At 38.5% G+C, this 17,895-nt stretch overlaps 1 protein-coding gene across 13 annotated transcripts in view; it reads left to right on the top strand.

The window, feature by feature from the left end:
* The window catches only part of CDC42BPB (CDC42 binding protein kinase beta), a 99,812-nt gene that overhangs the window by 11,425 nt on the left and 70,492 nt on the right, over positions 1-17,895 (top strand). The gene's annotated exons all lie outside the window — the stretch shown is intronic.

The raw sequence follows: 17,895 nt of genomic DNA, 5'->3' as shown, positions 1-17,895 counted from the left end.
CTTTGAGGGTGGGATAGATATTACATTCTATACTTTACCTTTTGCATACCAGCATTTTATTTCCTTCACACTGTAAAACCTCACAAAGTTCAGCATGACAAGTGCAAAGTGTTGCACTGTGGAGCTGTAAAAGTTGGGGAATGACCAACTAGCAAGCAGGCTTGCAGAAAAAGATTTGGAGATCCTGGTAAACAATTAGTTGAAGTTGGTAGTGCATCTTTGTAGAAATGGAGGCTGGCTGTGTACCAGACTGCATCAGCAGGAGTGTAGCCAGCAGGTTGAGGGAAGTGGTTATTCTGCTCTTTACAGCACTTTTGAGGCCATTTCTGGAGTACTGTGTCCAGTTCTGGGCTTCCCAGTACAGAAAAAACACAGGGAAACTGAAATGAGTCCAGCGGAGAACCACTGACAAGGCCTGAAGCACATGACGTGCAAGAAAAATCTGAGATACCTGGGTTTGGTGAGCCTGGAGAAGGAGAATCTGGTTGTGATCCTCAACTGCCAGATGAGTGGTTAGGGGAGCACAGAGGGAGACTTTTCTCAGGTGCACCACCAAGAAGGAGAGGCAATGGACACAGGCTATGTGGCAAGGAGGATTCTGACTATGTGTAAGGGGAAAAAAATATTTCTCTTGAGGATGGTCAGGCACTGAAAGAGGCACCCAGGGAGGCAATAGTCTCTCCATCCTGGGAGGTAAACCTAAGCTGGACAAGGCCTTGAGCAACCTGATTGAACTTTGATGTTATCTCAGCTTTGAGTAGGAGGTTGGACTCTGATCTCCAGAGATCCCTTCCAACCTAAAATTATTCTGTGGTTCAGTATCATCTTTTTTTTTTTTCCCCCCTGTGTTAGCAAATTTAATTAACATCGTGGCTGCTTTAATAGAAAACAGTTGTTCCTCATACTTCTCAGAATGAAAAGAAATATGTGAAATAGAATCTTCTTGTTGTTGTTGATAAAATAGTTGAAACAACTTGTGTAAATTTAGTATTCATTTTTTGGTAATCTTAGGTGTTTACCCTGATTGGCTGGCATTTTACTGCGTAGTCTGAATGTATGTATTGGCAAGCTTTTAACTAAATTTTAGGCTTGTCAATGATGGGAAACTAAATTTTGTTCATGTTACTCTGCCATGTATTTAGTAAAAGCACCAGTTTCCTTGTTCCTGGAAGAGAATTGCCAGAACAGGTTTCAGGAACTTTGAACCTATGTTTTACGTCTAGTGCTTTTTCCCAAGTGTGGTTTCCTTATGTCTCGTTGTCAGCCTTGATAACAGTTGTATTTTAAAGCTTTGTTCTGTGGAGCTGTCAGAACAGCCTGCAATCCCTGCATAACTGCAAGCCTGAATCATCCTTTGCGAAAAATACAGTTGTTCTGCTAGATATGTTCTCACATCACAAAGGGACCTCTTATCTAGTACTGTTCCTAATATCCCTATATCTGACATTATAAGGACTCTGACTAAGCAGTTGCTAACAACAGAGTGAAGCAAACCTTCCTCATAGTTGTAAAGATCTAATGGGAGATATTTGCTGTTTTTTGATTTCCTCTGTAAAATAAAGAGCTTGTATGACTTACATGAAGTTGGATTTACAACATGGTTTTAATGCTGATATTCTTGATGACAGTGCACTTAGCAAACCAAAATGCACAACAAATTCAGTGGTTCAAAATCATATTGATATATGGAAAATAGCACGGGAAGTGCTATCAATGATGTGGATAACTATGTACAAATAGGACAAAAACCAAGAACTGAATCCTTTTAGTTGTGATTATTAATAGGGTATCCTAACTGACGCTTGACTTTCCTTATAATGAATTTATATCTGTGTTTTTGAGTACATTGCTTACAGCAAACTCCTGGGAAAATAGTAAGATTTTTAAAAGTTCTCATAATTCTTAAATGCCTGGAAGTTTGATAGACATCCTTGCAGAGAACATACACTCTCAGCTATGTCATGAAGGCGTTCATTGCCAGTACTGTGTAATGGTCCATTACTCTTCTGGGGCAAAGACTATGTATGTGAGCAGTCTATAATGTGTTAATTTTTCAGAAGAAACTTTGTTCGAAGTGTTTTATAGTTGGTTCAGATGCTGTGGTTATGAGCCCTCAGCTGTGTGTGTGATTGATGTATGGAAGTTGTTCACACTGTGTTCTGGTTGCAGTGTATTGCTTCCCTCATGGGAGGTACCTGCACACTGTGCAGATACTTTGTGGAAAGAAGCAGTGAAGTAATGGCAATAACTTCTTTTTTGGACTGAGTCTTGCTGCCTAAAACTACTGAGAAATATCATCCCCCTCCTCTCATGTCCTTAATTTCCTCTTTCACTTCATTGTTCAGACTTTTTACTTCTTACGTCCTATTTGTATTTAGAGAAGGCACTTTGCAGTGATGTCTTTAATGCAGCAATGCATGCTTGCGTACACATTGCTGCAGTGATGTTTTGCGTCAGTGGCTGTAGTATGTCATTGTGCATGTTGGTAATAATAGCTCTTACTTCAAGTATATGCTTGATAGTTACAGAATAAATAATACAGAGACTTTACTGGAAAATGTGCTCCAGTAATTTACCTTCAGAGCTCTGCAGGGAGCTCTGAAATGGGTGACAGCTGGTGAAAGATAATGGATTATCTTTCCGGGAGAGGGAAGCATGGGCAAGACCTACTTCTTACTTCAGTCTCCTTGCCCTCATCTCTCCTTCCCCCCTCATGTCCTGTATAACACTTAAGAACCTATCCTCTCTGTTTTCTGAGGGACTTAGGTGGAGACTGTTAGTTATCACTTTTGTATTTTTAAAAAAAAAATTAATTGGCAAGGAAATAAATTTAGCTGTGCGTAACAATTCGTGGAAGAGGAAATCAACACTGTCTACTTGTAATGTTTTAACACCTGTCCAAAAATAGATTGTTGAGGAGTCAAAGCATTTGAATTAAAATTTGCAGTATTGGAATAAAAAGTAAGCAGGTACCTGAATTAGAAAGGATTGGGAAAAGCTCACTTAAAGTCCTAAGTACAAACAGTGGTCAGGCCAGATGTCTTTACCAGGTAATTCCAGAAGTGGTAGCCTGTACTTTAAGGAAAACTTTTAAGTTGAGCTTATATCTCTTAAATAAGATTTTGAAGGAGAGATGGAACTGATGATACTCAAAGAAAAAATTTTTCATATGTGGTAACTGGAAGATTCTTACTAGACTTTGGGGGATTTTAATATGTTAAAATATGTTCACACAAGAAAGATGAGACTCAGAATTGACTTCTTGGGTCTTTGAAAATGCATTTCTTATAGAGTGGTTCTTCAGAAGAGGACAGCTTCTTAAATTTTTATTTCATATAATACAGTTGTAAATGCTCCTGGCTTCTTTCCTTCCTTTGAAATACAGCTGAACAGTCAGTCAGGGGTGAACTTTGCCAGCAACTGCACAAACAACTCAGCTATTGTAAAATTTCTTAAAATAATTAGGTATGTTTTTGTTCCTGTGTAAGAGTAGTGGTGCAGTCTGAGCACCATAATAGAAATTGTGACGAAGTGACACTTGCTGCTCATGCAAATAATACAGTGGAATAGTTCAACACATAGCTGTTCCTGATACTACTTTTTTAAGATTTTGTGGACGTAGATTTTTTTAATAAATGATGCTGCTATGAACTTTGTTTTAAAATTCAAGTTATATAGGAAATGAGTTAAACTTCAAGAAATCATTAAAAAAGTGAAATTATGTGACTGTTAGGGTATAAACATTAGGATGGTTGCTGGAAGAATAGTCTCCAAGACTTGAGCTTCTTTACAGAAGATTTGAACAACAAAAATGCAGGCTTTATAAGCACAGCCTTCTTTCCCATCAGTGCTGCATGATATCTGTCTTGGAGATCGCTGTCACAGACTTGCATTGTGTGTGTGCCTGCCTATAAGACCAGATCAAAGCTTGCATGTTACTTTAAAGGCCATGAAACGACGAAGAGTTGGTAATACTCATTTCCTTGCTGTATTTGCAGTGGCAACCCAAAGATGGAACGATGCGTTACTAAACGAGCAGTCCTGAGCACCTTTTTCATGTAGGTTAAAACAAAGAAGACGGAAGTGGCATAAAGACTGAGAATCTTAAGAGATGAAAAAGTAAAGGAAAAAATTAAAGATTACATCTCTTCCAGTCTTTTCTGTTAGAAAATTCCAAAGAAGTTATGGAACAAAAGGATTACATAGCCACAGCTCCACAGTGCTAACATTTAAAATTAAACTAGCCTTTCTGAACTACAGTATCAAGAATGAAAATTTGACACTCTTTAAAAGATGGTGGTTTGGGACTGAATGTTTTTTTAAAGTGAGTCAATGCAAGTGGAAAATACTACTTAAGAGCTAAAACAATCACTGAATGGGCAAAGTAGCCAAGGTTTACTTAGATGACACTGGAGATAAATTAGTAAAGGAAAATACTAAATTCTGTGTGGAAAAAGAGAAGGGAATGGGATATAGATAATAGGATGTGTAAGGAAGTAGAAAGGCAACTATTTGGCTTTTCTCTGTGTAAATAGTTGACTCAATGTCGATACTAGTTTGCAGTTACATTGCAACAGCTTAAAGTATTTTGAAGGTTGGCAGAAATTCCTTCTTCTGCTTGTGGTCTCATCTTCTGCTTGTGGTCTCCTCAGAGGCCATGTACTATGACAGAAGATTTCTGGAAGGAAGTTAATGTGTCTTCACTGGTTCCTACTCTGGAAATGGAAAGTTATAAAAGCACGTCTACACTGGCAGGGTTTTCTAGCTGCATCTGTACTGGCATGCAGGTGCTCACCCTGGTGTTGCACTGAGCATCCAAATGTTTGGTTGTTATTTTCAAGTGTGAGTAAAGGAACAGGTTGGAAGCCAACAGAATGGAGCCTGAGGTATAGATGAAGATTGGAGATTGCCAGCCTGTTACAAGCTTGTTCTGAATGTCCTCTACTTGATTTTCTGTTTTCAAATCAACACACCTGTCTAAATGGGCTGTGAATGAGGAAGGAAAAGGAATTCTCTACTTAAATGCATGGAAATAAGTGGAAATAAATCTTAGGGCAAAAGGTTTATGGATGTAGTGCTTATTAAACAAAGATGACGTGTGGATAATCTTACTCTTAAATTCAAGTAAAGAGGAGTGTACAAAACTGAAAAGTTGTGTTTAAAATTATAGGCTTAGAAGCAGAATGTTCTATCAGATACTGCAGCTAACAAAAACTTGTTGGGATGATCCTCACTTGATACCTTGAAAATCTGAGGAGCAAGACGTAAAGGTGTGACATGTGGTATTTACAGCTGTGAATCTAATTATTGAAATACTTTTAGTAGCAGTAATTTTGGTATCAGCTAAGGACAGGGAACAAATTTTTGTTTCCTACTGGCTTTAAGCATATGCAAGAAAGAGGAAGAAGATAGAACACAGGGAGTTTGGGCTGCTGCTGATCACACCGAAGCGTGCAGTAATGGGAGGTATGTTCTGGTTTGGAATGGTAGTGTGGAGGGTATAAGCTTCCAAGAGCCTACAAGAGGTTTGGGAACACCTAGAAGCATGTCCATTAAACAGTGTGTCATGTGGGCTGGCAGTCTGTTGAGAGCTTGTTGTCTAAAATCACAATCCAGAAATTGGATTTAAGAGTTTCTGAAAGACATCTGGCAAAGATGTTAGGAAAAGATGAACTAAAAATACTAAACAAAACCAAAAGTGTGTTCTTTGATACACAAAATACTGAGATAAAGGGAAAGAGCTTATTCAGTGTACTGTACATAAATTAGCAAAAAGTTGGATGAGGAAGTGTGACAAAAATGCAGAATGAGGGGGAGAGAAGAAGGAAGAACTCCATCCCGACTGTACTAGAGAAGGCTGAATTTATAATGCTTGGAGACCTGGAAATGTGTCTAGGAAAAGGCACAGTGTTCTGTTTTTAGATTCTTGTTCCGTATGCTTTGCATATACATGCAATGTTAAAGCTCTTTAGTCATGCTCTAAATCAGTTGGATTTTAAAAATTCACTCTTAACTGTTCCAGGATTTGACTTCCCTAAGGACAGCTATTTGGTTTAAAGGACAGTTAAAAAATTTGAACATGTATAAACTGTCATGTGCCTAATATTCCAAAGTATCATTTATTCAAACTGTTTTCTTTCAGGGCTATTCAATGTGTATTAAAAAAAAAACCTGCTTCCAAATAAGCTTTACATGGGTTTTTATTCTTATTTAATAGCAGGTGTTATGATCTTGGTTGGTTTGAAACTTCAAAATAATTAGTTGATGCTATTTAGCAAACCAATAACTTAAATGGGCAATATTCTAAAACCAAATTCTGCAGACTTCTCCATTTATTTCTTAATAATATTTTTTTGGCTTTTTTTTTGAGACATGAGCACTTTAAAAAATCTATACTGCTGATGATCCGTGAACCACCCAGTTTGACTTCATTTCTAGAAATCTACATCTAAGGCCAGGTTTAGGATCTCCTCATAGATTTCCAGTAGATTTTTTTTTTTTCCCTTGCAAAATCTAGACTTTCCTTTTTCAATATAAATTTTAAGTGTAGCATATGGAAAGCCTGGGGATAGATACAGATAAATTTTGGAACATGCTGAATCAGTGTCGGACATTAAGGAAAAGTTGCACAGTGAAATTACAAGCATGTTGCTTTATCTGGATATTTTTCATCACACCTTGGAAGGCTGGGAGATGTATTTCTTTTCCCTTTCTACTCTCTTTACATCCTTTTTGAGAAAGTAAGTGTCAGGAAGCATCCTGCCTTCTGGAGATGTGCTTGCCTTCTCAGTACCCCAAACCCCAGGGATTTTTCTGTTGCAGATGGCTGACCATGCTCCCAATGCTTTGCTTCCCCTGTGTTACGTTGGTAGTGACTTTTAGCACTTTGAGTCAGTGAAAATAGTGCTGCTGTAAATGCTCTTCCTCTTTGTTGCTCCCAGCCAGGTGCATTGGAAGGAGCAGAGCAAGGCAGAATGGCTTTGGCTCTAGAGTTCCTGGTCTAGAGAGGGACCTGAAGAAGTGAAAGTATTTATAATAATAAAAAAGCTACTCTGAGCCTTTCATTATAATGTGTAGCAAATCTTAGCATGGGATTTACCGCTATTCTCTGCGGATTTAAAGACAATCTCCCTCGTCTCTGCTTCTGAGTAACTTGAGCTACTTCAAATATTCTAGTGCCTGGTTACAGTAATTGCTTGTTGCATGTCTTCGTGGCCTTTTCCTACGGCAAAAATCTGACTTTCATTGACCTTTTAATTAGATCTGGAACTGCAGGGAAGTTCTGAAACAGGGTGAGTAATGTCTGAAAAAATATCCTCTTGCCTGCTACCATTTAAACGGAAGTGAAGAGAAAGATGTGCCACACCTGTGGTTAAAGTAGCTGTTGCTATCTGAACTCTCAAAATTGAAAACAGCTTAGGGTATTTGTATGCATAGTGTTGCAGCCTTGAGCCATCAAAAAAGAAAAAATCAGGGGCAGTTCTGTAGCACTATAAACTGATGTAATGCCCCATCCCCTTAGTCTTATATTTCCTGGTTTATGGTGTTGATCTGGCTGAGAACTGAAGTATGAGGAAAAGGGTAATTGTGATTTGCCTGTGCCCCCTTACCCAACTTTCCGTGCAGCTCCCAGGGTGTTAACACCAAGGCAGGCCACCTCTGCAGCAACTAGTCTGCTGAGAAGGCCGTCACATGGGTAGTTCATCTCACATTGATCTGTGCTACTTCAGATGATGGCCTCTGAAAAAGAGCTGCGCTCCTTTACTCTTCTTGCTTCCGCTAGTGTAACAGCCTTTCCTGACCCTTCAGTGGTGATGATTCAATTTGTTAAACTACAGGATGATAGTTGCATTATGTGTCTTTGTAGGTTGGGTTCTGCTGGTTTAGTAAGCAGAATCATGTCAGTGAGGTGAGACCAGCTGAATTTGTTACAGCTGATACAAGGAAGAGAGCAGATCTGTGAAACTGCCCCTCTGGCTGCAGCGATCCTCTTCAGTTGTGTCATTGAACTACATCTTTACTTCACTCTACATTTATAAGCAGAGAAAAGGGATACCTTGTAAGGTGGATTTCTCTCCTGTCACTGTAAGTGCATTTGTGTCAGGTGCTTTCTCAAGAAGAGCTTATTAATAGAAACCTCTAACCTTTAAAATAAAGGAGGTGGCATGTGGTAAATACAGCACCAATGTAAAGTATGAATTGTTCTGTTACATAATGCATACATTAAGTTTTTAGTAACTTGAGAGAACATCTTGCATATATCTGGAGGCAATAAAAGATGTGTATTTACTGTAAATAATTGATAAAACAGTTATGCTGTTTGTCTTGCTAAGTTTTACTTTTAAGACTAAAGCATGCAGTCAGAAAACTAGAACTTTGCTCATACGTTGATGTAAGTGGTGTCATCTTAATGTAACTGTATGTAAGCTTATATCAGCACGGTGTGGTCATCAGATTGGAATTGTTTTATTTCTTATCAGGGTGTGCAAGAGGTGCCGGGTCTGAAATTTAGATTCATTCATATGTTACTGAAATTTGGGTGAGCTCAAGTTTGAGATTTTTTTTTAATCTCTAGTTTGAAACTATCTGAAAAATAAGTGACAATATCAAAGGTTTTTTCTGGACAGTCATAATTCTCAAACTATTCTACAAAAATTTAACTCTGCTTTCTAGGTTATTGATCATGAAATAAAATAGTGGATTTTAGTAATATTTACAACTTTGTTATGGATTGAAAGAAACTGAATCGTTGAAATTTTACTGTTTGGAACTAGTGATTCATGTAGAAGCCTGAAATGATTTTTCCATTACTGGTGTGCTTCATTATGTGGTCACCGTTTGCTGTGGCTTAAATGGCATCTTCAGCATCTGCAAAATCTGGCCCTGGACTAGGAGTACAGAAAAATTCAGGTGCAAATAAAGCTATATTAAACAGAGATTGTATTCTGTGGTGTTTTCTGCCATCCCTTTCTTACAGTGTTTTGACATGTATCTTCGAAGATCCTGTCCTAATGTGCTGTAGGTTGGCTATAAACAGACTCCTGTGTAGTACTTCTGAGCTCACTGCAGTCCAAGGCAGATCCACATCAATTCCAAAAAAGGCCATTTTGCTGTTCCCCAGCTTCATCCTGCTGCCTGCCTTGGGCTGGGGCTCCAACATCACAGCTGTATATGAGTCACTTTGGGTGAATGGTTCAGTGGGAGGGGTGGGATAGACAAGTTAGCTTTCGCCTGGAAATGTTTCCTGGTTTGACATACCGTGTGAACGCTAATGATGATCCAGACAATAGAATGGTGGAACATGGTGGGAAGGAACAAGGACAAACTCTTTCGGCAGCAAAATGGATTTCCTCAATTAAAGTGGTCTCAGTGCAGCTTCCCATTCAGTTGTCTCAAATGTCTGGGATGTCAGACTCCCAAGGAATATCTGTAATTCAAAGAGCCTGTATACGATTTGATGTGCATGTGTCTTCTGGGCTGGGTATGATTGTCTGGAGGAAAATAAAAGGCCTGAAGATGAACCTTAAGAAGGCACTGGATATCAACAGTTACTCAAGAGCAGAAAAGATTCTTTATTGTGGAACAGTAATCTTTTCTTTGCATTTTTTTAGCAAGATTTAAGAGGGAGGAAAGTACCACCTTTCAAAACCTTATGAAATTCAAGTAGAAGCAAGATCTCGTATTTCAGTCTCTTCAGAAAGTGACAATTTGCAGACATTATTGGGCTTCTGCACAATAGATTGATCAGTGAAGTCTCCAAGGCTGAAGAGGCTGATAGACCACCAGGGAGCCCATGTTTGGTGTGTAGTCTGCTGAAAGAGCTGGGAACCTTAGGGAGAGGTTGGAGAGGTGTGGCAGCTTTCCCTCTCCCAGACAAATGAGACAAGTTGAAAAGAGGTATGAAAAAATGGACTACAAACTGCAGTCAGGAACACAGATTCTCTAGGAGCTTTCTTAATTCTCCTGTGAGAGGTGGTCTAGAACTTAAGCTACTGAGTGTTCTGAGTGTTTTTTGAAATACCCTGGTTACTATTCATAAAGGTGCAGGTTTTCTTGTTCAGAATGTATCATCCTGCTTAAAAAAAGTCTGTGTCCTGATAGCTGTATGCTAAAATGTTGCATATTGTGAAGCTGCACCAAGCTTGTGTGGATAGTAGGTCGCTTCTGGGTTTCCCAAACTAAATGCTATTCCCAGTCACATTTTTCTTCAGTTTTAGCACTAACAGTTCTGTCTTCCAAGGTCCACTTCACTATTAAAAAAAAAAAGACAAACACTGCCTGAATTGGTTCTAGAGACCAAGTTGTATTTTCCTAAATTATGGATTATTCCATGACAGTTCACACAACATGAAGATGAGAAAGTTGGGCAGTGAGCTTCCTGCTCTGTTAGGTCCCATATATAAGCCTCCTCTCCCTTGTACTTGCATCCATTGTAGCATTAGCATATGCCATTACCTTTAGGTCTGATTGGCATGTAGTTTTTATTTTACCTGACAATTATTTTTCTGTAGATAAGCTACTGTCTTACATGTATATGAGTACAGCAAATAGTCAACGCTTACTTCCCCACGCCTGCTCGAACTCTGTTGCTGTCTAGCTCTGAGACGCACGGTGGCCTTGACAGGAGTTAAACCGGCAACTCATTTTGTCGCTTGGACTGCTGGGAACCATCTGCGTGTTCCTCAGTAGTTTGTACAAATCTTGAGTATTATCTTTGCTGTCCTTTCATTGTAAGCATGAAAAGCAGTGAATGGGCTAGTCAGGCAGATAGCCAGCTATTAAGTGTTTGTGGTAACATTCATCAACGAACTGGCAAATGGTAGCGTATTGCTGTGGATTGAGTCCTTCTGTGTGGTACTTGCTTTTGAGGTTTGCCACACAAAAAGAAATAACAGTGAACACAGATGATGTTTCAAGGTAAATGCCTTGCTCTTCTGCTGGCAAATTTAGCGACGCTAATAGTATCAGCACCGGAACTACTACTCAATATTTTTCTTCAAAATGTTTCCCGATGCCATTACCCTTTAACATGGTGATAAATTTTTTCATGCAGTTATCACAAACTAATATACAAATTCTAAATGCCAGGATCAGTTCTTCTCTAACTGATACAGCCGCTCGTGAAGTAAAATGTAGACGCTATGAGCACTCCGTCTTGGTTTATGCCTAAAAATAATGACAGTTTTATTCTTTTAAACCTTTGAGGACTTTGCGTGTAATTCTAATCCAGTCATGTCCAAACTCATGGTTCTGTTGAGTGCCAGCAAGGTATCTGACTGAAAGTGGTCAGGCACTCTGTGAAAGCCTTCTGACATGTGTAAAATAAAATGAAGCAAAATCCATAATCGTGGCTGCAAATGGATATCTTTGTGAGCTACTTCTTCAGAAAAGTTTGAGGTTTTTAAAAAACGTTTGTTTACCAGATTATCACAATGCAATATTTAATAATAGAGTTACCACTTACTCTCTTGAAAAATGCTGGCAGTCTCAAGAAGATTCAGACTTTCTTGTGTTGTATTAGTGTATATGTCTGTTTCTACTGGCATTTCAGTTCAGATAAATACTGTTAGAAGAGAACATCTTAAAATTAGGAAGTACTGACTAGCCAGGCACTACAAAACTGGATGGCCTTGCTTGGGCGATAAAGGGGACTCTGACACGTTGAGAAGCAGTGTCCCGTATCAAGAGGTTGTTCTGCAAGTGCTGTAAGCACTTTGCAAGAGGTAACCAGGTTGTGCTTCTCAGGGTTTTAACACAGTGGAGCTTGTGTCATTGTAATGATAACCAAAGTCTTGCACCACTGAATTTACTTGTCTAATGGATGTTGATGAATGATGAAGAATCAGATCATTGAGCAAGAGGCAGACAGAGTAAGTGTGTGTGTGTGTGTGTGTGTTATAAAAACATGATGGAGGGATGGCAGAAGTCAAAGGCCCAGCAGAAAATGTGTCAGAGAACACAGAATGTGTCACCTCTTGCTTGTGAACAGAACTTGAAATTTGTCTTCTTGTAGAATTGGGATTTGCCTCCTTTACTAGGCTCAGTGGAATAACCCTCTGCCCTTCCCACTGTACTACCTTCCCTTTTCTGCTCTACACTTGTTTTCTTCCCTCTTCTTTGTCAGTATTGTTTTACTGTCCCTCCATGACTAGGGACAGCAAGGTATGTCTGTTTTGCACTTTAGTACGTGCTGGCTGCCCAGCTAAGCAGATGACTGCTGTATTCCTGCTGCAGCCGTTCCCTTAGTGGAGATGATACTATTCACTGCCAGGTTTTTTTATAAAACTTGTAGCAACTTGGTATCTTTGGACACTTTCAGTGAAATTTGGTAAAGGTGATATTAAGGGTCTTCACTGGGATCAAAAGGCACCACACGGGAAGAATGGACGCAGACTGCCAAGCAGTGTGATCACACATACCTTATTTCCTTAGGAAACCAGACTGAAAAAAAAAGCATTCATGGAGGTAGACAGTAAGAGGAAACAGGCCAGCACAGGAAAAGGGAGGCAAGGATCTATAATTGGAAAAATTAAGACTGGGGTCAACAAAGGATGGAAGAATTAACAAAAATTTACATTTCTAAAATACAGGGAAAATTTCACAATCAGGTAGCAAGAGGATTGTACTACTTTAAAAACTCAAGTGTGGGTTGTAACAGGTATTTATCACCCTAGTAAGCAGGTTGGGGCTACCTGGGTGTGGGTATCTCCCAAGACATGTATACAAGCACTAACTTGTTAAACCTGTCAGCCTACTGTTTTAGTAACAATATCACAGGAATGCTGTTTCTTTGAAAAGGCTGCACAAAGGGCAAACAAGTTACTTGATTTCTAGAATGTAAGTTAAGAGGGATGTTGGAGGGAAATGGTAAAACTTGCTGCTCTTTCATGTTATTCCTCCAAAGAAAACATCTTAAAATATTGGATCTGCCTGGTGGGAGTATGGCTCCACAGACAATTATCTGCGTCATTTTGTTGTTTCCCTGACATTAATATTTTGCAATTCACATAGTTTCCTACCACAATGTTTTGTAAAGGGGATGAGTAGATAAAGAGAGTGTGGTGGCAGATTAATTTCTGTATGACCAGACAGTTTGGACATACCTTCTGGGTAGATCTACCTGAATGTTATCATCGTGTTATATAATGAATTAAACACCAAATCACTTACAAGATCAGTTCTGAACTGTGTCTGGTACAGGGCAGTCGAGTATATGTATAGATTGTCCAGAGAGGCCGTGGAGTCTCTATCCTTGGAAGTTTTTGACACCTGACCAGGCAAAACCATGAGTAATCTGCTCTGAAATCAATATTGACTGATTTGAGCAGGAGGTTGGAGTAGAGACCTCCTGAGGTCCCTTTCAACCTGAATTGTTGAAAGAGACCTGTAAGTCTGTATTATTTTCTTGTAGTTGTCACATTTATTTAAAACTTTTAAGCTGCCAATGATAGAAAACATCAGATGTTCTTAAATATTTGGCAGCTTCAACTCAGTGATTTTTGTGACTGAATTTCTGGAAACTTGCATGGCCTAACAAAATACGCAGGAGTCCTCAAATTGGAGTCATTGGGTAACTCCACCACTGAAGCCATAGTTACCATAAACCCAGCAGGTAGTCTTTTGTCCACTGTAATGTAAAGGTGCTAGCTTTTGTGATTCCAGATGGTAAATTACTGACATAAATTGAATGGTTCAGAATCTGAACAGAAAGTAAAAATCCAAAACATACCTTTACACTAATCATTTTTAACCACATTCTAGCTTGGGAAAAGTCGTCCTATTATTTTTTTGAGGGTGGTGTTGACAATACTACCATTGCTCCTTGACCTGCTTAAAGAAATGAGAGGAAATTTGACATATGCTTCTGACCTTGAGAGAGGCTGGTGTACACCCCTTCCTGGGGTAGCAGTGCAGAGTGCCCAATCTACTGTGCCAGATCATGTCCACTGGCATTTCCTGCAGCTTTTACTTGTTCTGAAAACAGACTTCAAATATCTTTTATCAGGTGGCATAATACAAAGTGGCTGCAGCATAGCTGCACCAACTCACAAACCTAAATTAGAAATCTATTTGCCTATGACTGCGCTCCAAATTGTGTTTTCAAATTACTGAAATTGATGTTTTCTTTTTGTGCAAACAAAATATCCTAGTCTCATCTATCAGGGAAAGAGGAGAATATGATCGGAATAGAATTTGTTGGTGGGTGGAGAATTATGTCTTCCATACATACCCTGGTTTTCAAGTGGAGAAATAAATGCTGGCATTTCACTTCCCGTTATGAATATTGATCAAAACATTGACTGTCACTGTTTTGTATTATAATCTTGAGAGCATAAATTTCTTGGCTCCTTAAAATTAGTTGTTTTTTTTTTTTCTTGTGTGGCCTTATGGAGAACACCCTTCTTCCAAACAAGTGTTAACTATAGTAATGCAAAAGCAGCTTGAGAGAAAAAGCAGTGATACATACAAATATATTGCACGTAGAACGCCTATCCCAAATTCTGATTACAGCCTCACAGTCATGAATAAACAAATTCTTGTGATTACTCTCAGCTAATGTTACCCTGACAACAGTATATATAACAAAATTCAGTAATCACTGCCAGCAAAACCCCCAGTACAGCTAATGCTTCTGTTTGCCAGAATGAAATACTTTCATTAAGTATTAAATCAAGACCAAATCATAAGTTCTGCTTTTAATATTAGGATCAAAACTAATCAGTGAAGTGTAATTATTCATTCCAGTATATAGAGAGAAGTTTGTTTTGAGTTCCCTATTTATAAAATAATGATCTGTAAAAGGAGAAGCTGGTGCTTTTTACCAGTTATATAGTGATGGGTGTATCACTTGGCATCATTCTGGCAAGCACAAAGAATACAGCTTTCTGATACTTTTTGGTGCAAATTTCTGCTCCCTCTATTTTGCCAGTTCTGTGCATGCTACTGATCTGGGTATTACAGGGTTGAGGAGCAGTAACCTCCTAAGGTGGGGGAGCAGGAAATCAAATTGGAAATATGTTTTGGTTTAACTTACTAAGAGGTAAAAATTTTCTAATCCAGTACTTCAAAGCAGCAGGTCACATCCTGGTGTAAACAGGGTTCTACTCCAAAATGCCAGTATAGTAAATATCAGTTTAAATTAGTTACTGGTGTGTTGCCTCCTCTGAGCTCCGATCTGCTGCATAACCTCTGGTGTAGTCTCTGTGATGATGAGCTTCTGTGGATATTAGGTTTTATTTTCAAATTGTATTTACTTCTAAGGAATCTTGGATGCCTTGACAAAGACTTGAATTTTTCCATTTCAGGGGAAGTCCTATCCAATTTAGAATTTTTCTGTACATTCAAATATCCATGTTTGATGCTTAGCTTTCCAGGATAGAGACTGCTGGAGTTGCAGTGTTTCTGAACACCAACACCTGCTAAGTACTAAAAGCTAACATTAGTTAAGTGCACAAGTAGCTTTTAAAAACAGTACTTCCTTTTAGGAGGGAATACTTTTTTTCAATTACGTGTATTAAACTAATTAATTTTAGTATGTACTACTTCAGTTGACCAATTCAGATGCAAAAAGCAGGACCAAGCTAGGACTCCTGCAGTTTTTGAATTGAAATGGTGGTAAAGCAGATGAGGTCTGCCAATCCTTCCTTCTCGAAGGATACAGTTCCTAGAAAGACAGCATTAATGCCCTTCTCTGCAGACACTATTTCTTCTGTTTACTCAAATTTAGGTATGTGCTCTGCTTGATACATAATATTTATTACCTTTTAAAATATAAAACTAATTGCATTCACTTGCTTTAATATGACTTAATGCATTTCTAAACCAAATCCCAGTTTTAGCGAGGTGAAGTTTGATACACTTCAGTGCAAGGAAAACGGCAGACAAAATAATAAAATATTTTGTCACCAGTTAACAAAACAAGAAAAATGAAAGAAATAAGGGGAATTTTTTTTAAGTGTACAAGACAGCTTAAACTTGTGTAGGTTTGTGTTTTCCTGTTTTGAAAGTTGCTTGTGATCCATTTAAAGCAACAAGATTTTTTATAAATACTGAAACAAATTATTTCAGTATTCTGTTTACTGACTAGAATTATTGCTAAAATTGGTTATTTCTTAAAAAAAAAAAAAAGGGGGGGAGGGAACTTATTCTTGGCTTAGTATCCTCCAGAAGTAAAATTACTGGGTTTCATTTCCCCTCCTCTTGAATTTTAATAACAGAAGCTGGTGTTCTGCAAACTTAGTCTAATGACCTGCATTCTGTAGTAGCTATCCATAACTTGGTAATGGAACTTTAACATTTATTTCTTATCTGTAGTCACGTTTCCTCAATCTGTCCTGATTGATGGGAAGGGAAGGAGGCAAGAGAACCTTGAAAACTAGCTGATATATATATATCACAGCTATCAGCAGTGGTGTTTACTTGTATAGATGTCTGATTGGACTGGTATGCATCTTGAACTAGTTTGAGTTGGTGTTGCTGGATAAATTTGGGGTTTTGGGATGACAGTGTCAATGGCCTTGTGGTGGGAGACACTGTGGTTGGCATTTCTGCCCAGCTGAAATGGGGAATCTAGCAGAAAATCTAGTAGAGTCTTATTCTTAAATTTTGTCATTTGGATGGGCAAGAAACATCCAGTGAAAGGGGTATTACTTGTGAAGGAAACCTTTTCAATAACACCTCTCCTGAGTACAAAGGAGCAGCACGGCTATTCTTCAGTACAGCTATATTTGAATTTTATTAGCCATTATGAATTTTTGCTGAGAGGTTTTCAAGCTTTCTTGGTTAGACTTCATACTGAAGTCTGTAATCTCCAGTTCTGGCTTCCATATCTTCTGTGTGTTTGTAAGGTTTGGTTTGTTTGTGTTAGCATCTGAAATACATTGTCAAGGCAGTGACCCCTCTTGTAGGAATTCTGTTTGGCTTATAACTCATTAGCTTAATGGTAATGTAAGGTGAGGTAAAAGAAGAGCCTGGGCTGAATTACAAGTAGTAGTTCTGTGATGTTTTATTCAGTTGCAAATGGGAAAAATACATGTGTTTAAAAACTTCAGTCTTTTTAGTCTAATAGTGTTTGTGATGAGGTCAAGAAGAGCAATCTTTTTTGTGCTTAGGTGTAAGCTGCTGCTTTGTAGACACCATACTTGATCTTGTGCAGTTCAGCTTGCACCACTGTTTCTCCTTATTGATTTGGTCTTCTTAGAATAGTGAATTGTAACAGAAGTTGTATCTAAACAGTAATCCTTATCCTGTGATATGCTGTCATGCTAAATATTCTGAATGGGAACTGGAGAGGAGAAAGTTGATGGGATCTGCAGGTACAGTGGAACTTATCAAGCAGATATTTTGAGAAAAGTCTTGAACCCAGTGGGACCACCAGAACAAAGTAAGTGTAGGTTAGTTAATAGCTGGACATCTTTTAGGCTTCAGCACTTCAATACTTGGTCCAGTTGAGATCTGGTGAATGTTGCTTAACAAAAAAGATAGTTCAAAGTAAAAATCTTAAATTAGCCACAGATCTTGTAGAAAATGGTTTCATTGCTATTGAGTAGACACAGCTATCTCTTGAGAATGGGTTGTTAAAGCTTTAACTGGTACTAGCTGAAATAATAAAAAGTAAAGCTGAACTCTGCTTAAGAAGATAATTATTCTGGTGGCTGAAGGATAGGACAGATTTTCTCTAGGCTTTACCAGTAATGAATCGGTGCTCTCCCTTTCACGTGGTCCTTCGCTGATTCACAGAATGGTAAGAAAAGGGGGGAGAAAATCCTTCTGAAAGACTACTTTGCTCTTTACTCACTGGCAGCAAGGCAGAACTTTTCAAAAAATTGTAAGTGTTAATTTAATAGTGTAATTAATATTTCTTCTTTCTATAGTTCTAATAGTAGTTGAAAACCT

The sequence above is a fragment of the Strix uralensis genome, chromosome 4 (assembly GCF_047716275.1).
Source record: "Strix uralensis isolate ZFMK-TIS-50842 chromosome 4, bStrUra1, whole genome shotgun sequence".
In the NCBI taxonomy this organism is placed as follows: Eukaryota; Metazoa; Chordata; class Aves; order Strigiformes; family Strigidae; genus Strix; species Strix uralensis.
The sequence above is the reverse complement of the archived record's forward strand: the minus strand, read 5'-3'. Positions and strand labels throughout refer to the sequence as shown.